General features: G+C 33.1%; 1 long non-coding RNA gene across 1 annotated transcript; it reads right to left on the minus strand.

Moving 5' to 3' along the window:
* Nucleotides 1–5,730: 5,730 nt before the first annotated feature.
* Nucleotides 5,731–7,311, minus strand: LOC106477353. The gene is made up of 3 exons (XR_001291982.2): nucleotides 7,046–7,311; nucleotides 6,761–6,835; nucleotides 5,731–5,923 (listed from the first exon to the last, which is right to left on the minus strand). It is a non-coding gene; the product is annotated as an uncharacterized LOC106477353 (long non-coding RNA).

Raw genomic sequence — 7,311 nt, forward strand, 5'->3', positions numbered from 1 at the left:
GGATCATTTCTCCTGCAACATAGCGTTCATTTAAAAAAAATGTGCAAAATAAAAATTTGGATATCTTGTTTCTTTGCTGTTTTGCACAAAGCTATGGGGCTATGAAAACAAGAATTTCAGAACTCTGATCTCTCAGACTTACAGCTGAGCATCCGGAGGAGCTATGTAAATAGAAATAAACAATTGATATACAAAACCTATTTTTCATCTATGAATCTATATTTATCGTCTCTATCTATTGATCAATTTATGTTTATGCTTTGCTTTTTTTTATCAATGGACTTGTGTTTTATTTAAATCTCTCACACATAACTAGGCTTTTAACTATTTCAACTGCTAATTATACGTTGAATTTTGTACCTAAAGAGGACTTACCTTTACATAAATGAAAAAGAAATGCCGGAAATTGCTCTCGTTTGGTAGGTAATACATTAAACTAACAGGAAACTTTAAACCAACGAAATAAAAACAACAAAACGCAAGACTGTGAATTCGTATATCAATCACCTCTTTACTCAATATAACGTATATATTTTGTTAGACGTTTTGTCACGATTGACATTAAAAAATATATCAAGTAGGTAGTTACCCAGAAAGAAATGGTACATTAACATTTAAGCAGTAACTATTCTCATAAAAAAAATTGGAACTAGCAATTTAGTCGTCTAAACTAGTAAAACTAGGAATATAAATTTATGGTAACCAATTAGAATGTTTATTAGTGATATAGGGTATTTTCGAAAAGTTATTACTTTAAAAACTAAATTCGTGAAGGCTTTGTTTGTTTGTAGTGAAGCACAGAGCTACTCAATCTGCTATCAGTGCTTTGTCCACCACGAATATCGAAACCCAGTTTCTAGCGGTATAATTCCGAAGACATGTACCACGGAGGATAGATAGGGGAGGGGTGCATGAAGGCTTTTGGTACAAATTACGTTGTGTGAAGTTTATAAATTCAATTTACGTCTATTGATGTTTTGTTTGTTTGTTGTTAAGTGCAAAGCTACACATGGGGCTATCTACGCTGTGCCCACCACAAGTATCGAAACATGTTTTCTTAGCGTAGGGGGCTACATCTGTTGAAGATGGTCGTTTACGTTACCAATGAAAGGCTTGAGAGCCAGCCAAACATATCCTAATAACTATTTTCGTATTGTAAATAATGTTTTATGATTTATAGATTAACATGAAAACAAAAGTTATTCAAAACTATGACACTTTTTTAAATAATGTACTCTCAAACGTAAGTCCTTTTACTTTTAACAAACAATATATTTTCAATGTAAAAGGAGTAACTGCAGTTGTACTGAAAGCTCAAAAATAACTACAAAACAATTGGGTTTTGTCGTAATGTTGAGTAATTCGTTCCATAAATGTAAGTCAAGGTTAATACTGTCTACAGTTTTTGAAACTGAAACCGAGAATATATCTTGGTAATATATAAGAAATAGTACTGGTAATTTCCTAGATCAAAGTCACACTACGAGTCAACCACTTTCGTTATATTGAGAGCAATTTGAGATTTGGAAAATTTGCCAAACTTGTTAATGTTAAGAAAAAGTTAATGGCCTATGAAGAAATTGTTATGCTCATTATATAATATTCGAGTTATAAAGAAATTAAGAAAAATATAAAGTAAACAAATAGAAGACAAAGTGCCTCAGGTGACTTAAGAATAATTTGTTTAGAAATAATAACGCAATTTCTTAATTAACAGATATTGACTTTTCGTTCAAAGTTTTAAAATTCACAGTTATATCATGAATTGAAACTTTAAACCCACGTCAAGTTCTTAGAAGCTGAACATTACTTAACTGTGCTTTCGTTTCAAGAAAAGTTTCAATACAGAAGAATTGTGACTAAGCTGACAATGACCTATAAAGGTAAAAAACAAGAATATCACATTTTAATCAAACTGTATTTATGCGCTTGATACGTCGCAACACCTTCAGTCTGCATTAATTTTCTTGCTAAAGTTAGATCTCCAGCTCTTGGGTTCTAAAGAATTCAACTGGTCTAAGAACCGGGTTTTACTAGTTCTTCCTAGTAATAAAAATATATGTTACAGCATTCACAGCAATTTTTTATAATGCTGTGAACGTTTATGAAGAAGCTTGACCTAAGGTTGTGGTGGGTTTTCCTTGATGCATGCCTGAAGTGGCCTTTTCCTGGAACGAATTCAACGTGAAAAATAAATAACCCTTTCCTTGTCACACATGGGAAGATCAATGGTACCTCGGCAAAGCTATTTTTTTTCTTCTACTCAGAAAATAGTCGATCATAATTTGCAAGTAACCTTTTTTTGATACTATTGTATATATATAAAGAGTCAGCAAATACGGTTAATAGTACACTCCACATCCAAGGAGAAAGAACGTTCGAGACCAAAAAGGTAAGAAGCTCTTTTTGTTTACTTTTAGCGATAACATTTATCAAAGATTGTAGAAGAAATATATATATGACCACTGAAAATTGCTATTACTATGCAGGCTATAACATAATGCATGATATGTGCCAGTTTGCAGAAAATGGAAAATAAAGAATTCATAAAATCTGTCCAGAAATGTTTGTAAAGAGTAAAATTAGAAGATGAGCTAGAGTTAATCATGATTTCATCGTGGTTTATTTGTCACTGTAACTTACTTTGATAAAAATGATGGTAATGATTTTTACTTTAGAATAATATTGTATCTTTCTTGGAAATTAATAACTATTGTAACTTTTATTTTTACAAACAGTGTTATACTTGAGAAAGTACTGATTGTTCTCTCATTTACATGAAACAAAGGAAAATTATAATTATATATATATAGACTTCGCTCGGGTTATGCCCTCCAGCGGCACAGCCGTATGTCTGCAGACTTACAACGCTAGAAAACGAGTTTCGATACCCATGGTGGGCAGAGCACAGATAGCCCATTATGTAGCTTTGTACATAACTACAAACAACGTTCGGGTTATTAGGTTCATATATTCTAGATTACTATGTCAGTGTGTATATTCTGAACCTATTTTATCATAAAAGAATAGTCAAAAAATGTTTATACATTTTCATTTCCCAAAAACATAAAAAAGTTATAAAGAAAGTACACTTTCTTTATCATTGCGTTAAGTATTTCAAATTTATATTTGTTGACCTAGCCTAGAGACAAGTGCATAAAATTTATCATGTCTGTCTTTCTATGATTTATATTTGTAATATAATGAACCACTTGCTTTCTATGTGGTTCTTCGCTAGCTTACCTCATTAAAAAGATGGGCGTGCATGCGTACACCACGTGGATAAGTTAAGTAATAATGCCTAGGTGCACACCCTCATGATCCACTTAGTATGGGTGTAAATTATCAGGTTTATAGGTTCGTTCCGCTTGGAGCTATTGCGGTCACACACTCATAGACACGCTATTTTATTAATATATACTACCCTCTGCTGTGAGCTACAGTTTCGCCTATTCAAGACTCTTCAGCACAGCTTGGGTCAGCAAACTCAACAGATTCAAAACCTTATAGATATTATATAGGCTTCACCTTTATAAGAGGACTAATGGTATTTCTTTGGTTTGCTGACACAGACTGATGAGCCTTGAATGGAAACCATTACCCTTTAAACACTAACTAGAATTAAAAGCTTGTTGGTAAATGTGCGATGTAAAGTAATGCAAATATTGTCATGATTTCTACATGAAAAACATCTTAAAATGGAGCATATCGGCAGTTATTTATATTGTTGGTTTTTATTAACAAGGTAATGAAATTTGATAGTATATATAAGAACTAGTATAAAAGCCCGTCAATCATGAAAGGAAACCATTGCTTTAAGGCCAAGTAGGTAATATATGTGTTAAAATACCAAAATATATTTATTAATTAACATTTAAACACTACTTAAAACTTCTTAAACACTCTCTCTATAACGTTAGTCATAGTAGGCCTATTTGTAGTCTAATTTAAGCACTAAGCCTAATACATAAACGTAACGTAAGGTTTAGCTGAAACATTACTTATCAAATTTTATTTTGCTTTTGGATACAACTAAATGTCATAATACTTTTGAATTGAAGTATTTTGCCATTATATTACCGAAGTTATAAAAAAATTAAAAAATGAGAAAAACAAATTTTCTTAACAGATCAACATGAATATTGACCATTCAACATAAACATTACAGTTGGCCAAAAACAAACATGTAATAGTTTTGTTGCTAAGCGACGAAGTATATTGCTGAGAATTACCAAAAAAAAAAGAGTGTGAAAACGTTCTCAACAGAGTGACAAATGGAAAACGCCTTTTATAATCAGATATTCCTTATTTCATATGCATCATAATATTTTGTGCTGATGTAGAAACGTAGCAGTTTCATCTGTAAGAAGAGTGTATAATTAAATTACAAAAATTTATATCAATGGGATTTTGAGTCCATTTTATTTCATCATATAGTAACCTAAATTAATTTGGGATGTGAATAATGTTATGACATTTCGTCGAATTCATTCTTCAACATTATACAGCTGACAAACCGTGAGTGTGTGTACATATGTGTGTTTGTATATACATATGTTAAGATGACCAGTGTTGAAATTAAAAAGAGAATCTGTAACGTAGAGTCCCAATGCATTTTTTGATTGGCTGTATGCTTAACCTCCACCACCTCCTGGTTTACCTGATCCCCAGTTTCCTGAACCACAAGACGAACAGTGTTTGCCCTGAATTTCACTGCCAATGCAGTTGTATATAATTGCCGAAAGTACTAACACCAGAGAAATTTTCGTAATCATTTTGTTTTCTTAATACCTGGAAATATGCAAAAAATATATGAAAAAATATGCTTTCATATATATTTTGTCACAATTATAACCAAAAATTAGTGGCTAATTAACAGCAGTAACTAGTAATGTGTTATATCGTAATCCCTTTACCACTGCCAAAACCTCCACCCCCACCTCCGCCTCCGCCTCCACCACCACCACTTCCACTACCACTACCAAATCCAAATCCACCTCCATATCCTTTACCAGAACCTCCCCCTCCTCCTCCCCTTTTGGAGGTGGCAGTGGTTGTCCAAGTCCGCCTCCACTTCCCCCACCATGCCCAGTACCTACTCCTAGCCCACCACTATGCCCGCCTCCAAGTCCACCTCCTTGTCCAAGTCCGCCTCCACTTCCCCCACCATACCCAGCTCCTACTCCTAGCCCACCACCATGCCCGCCTCCAAGTCCACCTCTCCTACTCCTAGCCCACCACTATGCCCGCCTCCAAGTCCACCTCCCCACTTCCTTGTCCAAGTCCGCCACCACTTCCTCCACCATGCCCAGAGGTGGACTTGGAGGCGGGCATAGTGGTGGGCTAGGAGTAGGAGCCGGGCAATTCGTTCTCAGGAGCATTCAGTAGGAAGATTTTTACTACTTAGAAGTTTATATCCTCATGCTACTAAAGAATTTTCCTTACAAAAAATTATAACTTATAGTTAAGACTGTAAATTCTTTATTATATTTTGCTAGTGGAAATGTATCTGTGTAATGACAGTGAATTTTATGATATATAGGTGCATATTTCTTTTAAATTTCGATACCCGTGGTGGGCAGAGCACAGATATCACATTGTGTAGCTTTGTGATTAATTACAAACAAACAAACTCTTTCTAAGTTATTTTCAACGCGAAAATGGCGATGATATCAAACAATGGTAAACGTATGTAATAATTTCGTGTTAATAAACAGACTTTTCAAAACATTTTTGGGTATGTAGTTAAGGCGTATTTATTTAACAAAGTACGACAAATTTTATATACAGTTCATTTTGTAGGAATTACATTCAACGAAATATCTGAGTCTTCTCGCACAGAGCATAAATGTGATCCGATTTTAAGTTAAAAATTAAAAGTTGACATTTTAGCTTAAGTCGAAATGCTTCATACAGGATTTCTCTGAAAGAGAGTAGAAGTTTGAATAAAATATAAAAACAGAACGTATTTTTTTGCAAAGAAATTAAGATTTCAACTGGTAACAAATACGAAATGAATTAATATTTTAAAAATATTACAACAAACAAAAAGCGGGTGTTTTGAAATGATTGGCTCTAAACATTTCCACATTAAATCACTTGTTTATTAGAATAATTACTTTAGGCTGTAACAAATACTCCCGTGTAAATAGCAGCTAGAGTAAATAAATTTGAATTACACAGGCTGGATACATAACTGTGCTCATTCATGTAGAGTTTTGTAAAGTATATTTATTTAATACTATAAAGTAAATGAAAGATTTTATTTGAATATTTTAGGTGTTACTTCTTATTAGGCCACAAAAGTATGACGGGCTACGATGCTACTTGTAAACAGAAATGAATATATAGGACTTCATTTTTAGCCAACTTAAGTGTTCTATATCAGTACATAAAGTGAAAGAGGTAAATTTGCAATTATATTAGTCTTTAGTGTGGTTGAATATGTATGGCAATCTTCATGAGGTATAATACAAAAATTTAAAGTATTCTAACGTAATTCGATGATTCAAAACAATTTTGCCTATATGTGACTTACACGGTAAGAAATATTCCTATATGTTCCTATATTAATGCAGTTTTATATTCATAATTGGAAAACGAGGCGTTTTTCATTAACTTAGTTTTTCAATACCCTTTGAATTCTTTAAGGTCAGATAAAACAAGAAAAGAAATTTACAATATTCTCTAGTACTTATATTTGTTGTTATATATTACATTCTGTGAATGCTGAAAAAACGTTTCATTAAAAAATTCTCACCTTAAGCTTCAGTTTTGTATTCAAAAGTTTCTACTTTTTCCGAAACAGGCTTCGTGAGTTCCAGTTCATTGTTACCTATTACACAATAATAATCATAATGATATAGATACATAGAATATATAGTTTATTAATGGTAAACTAACAAGTATTATGATTTTCAATAACAGCAAAATATTCATTAAACTAATTAAGAGGAGAAATGAAGAATTTTTGAAATATATGTAATTTATTTGTGTAACTTCCTTATTATATAACAAGATGAATATAATATTTTAATATGCATACCAGTAGATCCTGATCCTTTACGTCCCCATATTCCTCCACTTCCTGCGGGTAAGCATGTTGCTTTAGGCACGCATTTGTAATGACATTTAACAGGATTACAGTGTTTCAAGGAGCAAATATAAAGACAATTTGGGAGAGTATGGAATTGATGAGATGAATGTCCTTCACCATAACTGATGCCACTTCCAAGTCCTCCAAGTCCACCACCTTGTCCAAGTCCTCCTCCATGTCCACCACCTTGTCCAAAGCCTCCTCCAAGTCCTCCT

The sequence above is a fragment of the Limulus polyphemus genome, unplaced genomic scaffold (genome assembly GCF_000517525.1).
Source record: "Limulus polyphemus unplaced genomic scaffold, Limulus_polyphemus-2.1.2 Scaffold14470, whole genome shotgun sequence".
Classification (NCBI taxonomy): domain Eukaryota; kingdom Metazoa; phylum Arthropoda; class Merostomata; order Xiphosura; family Limulidae; genus Limulus; species Limulus polyphemus.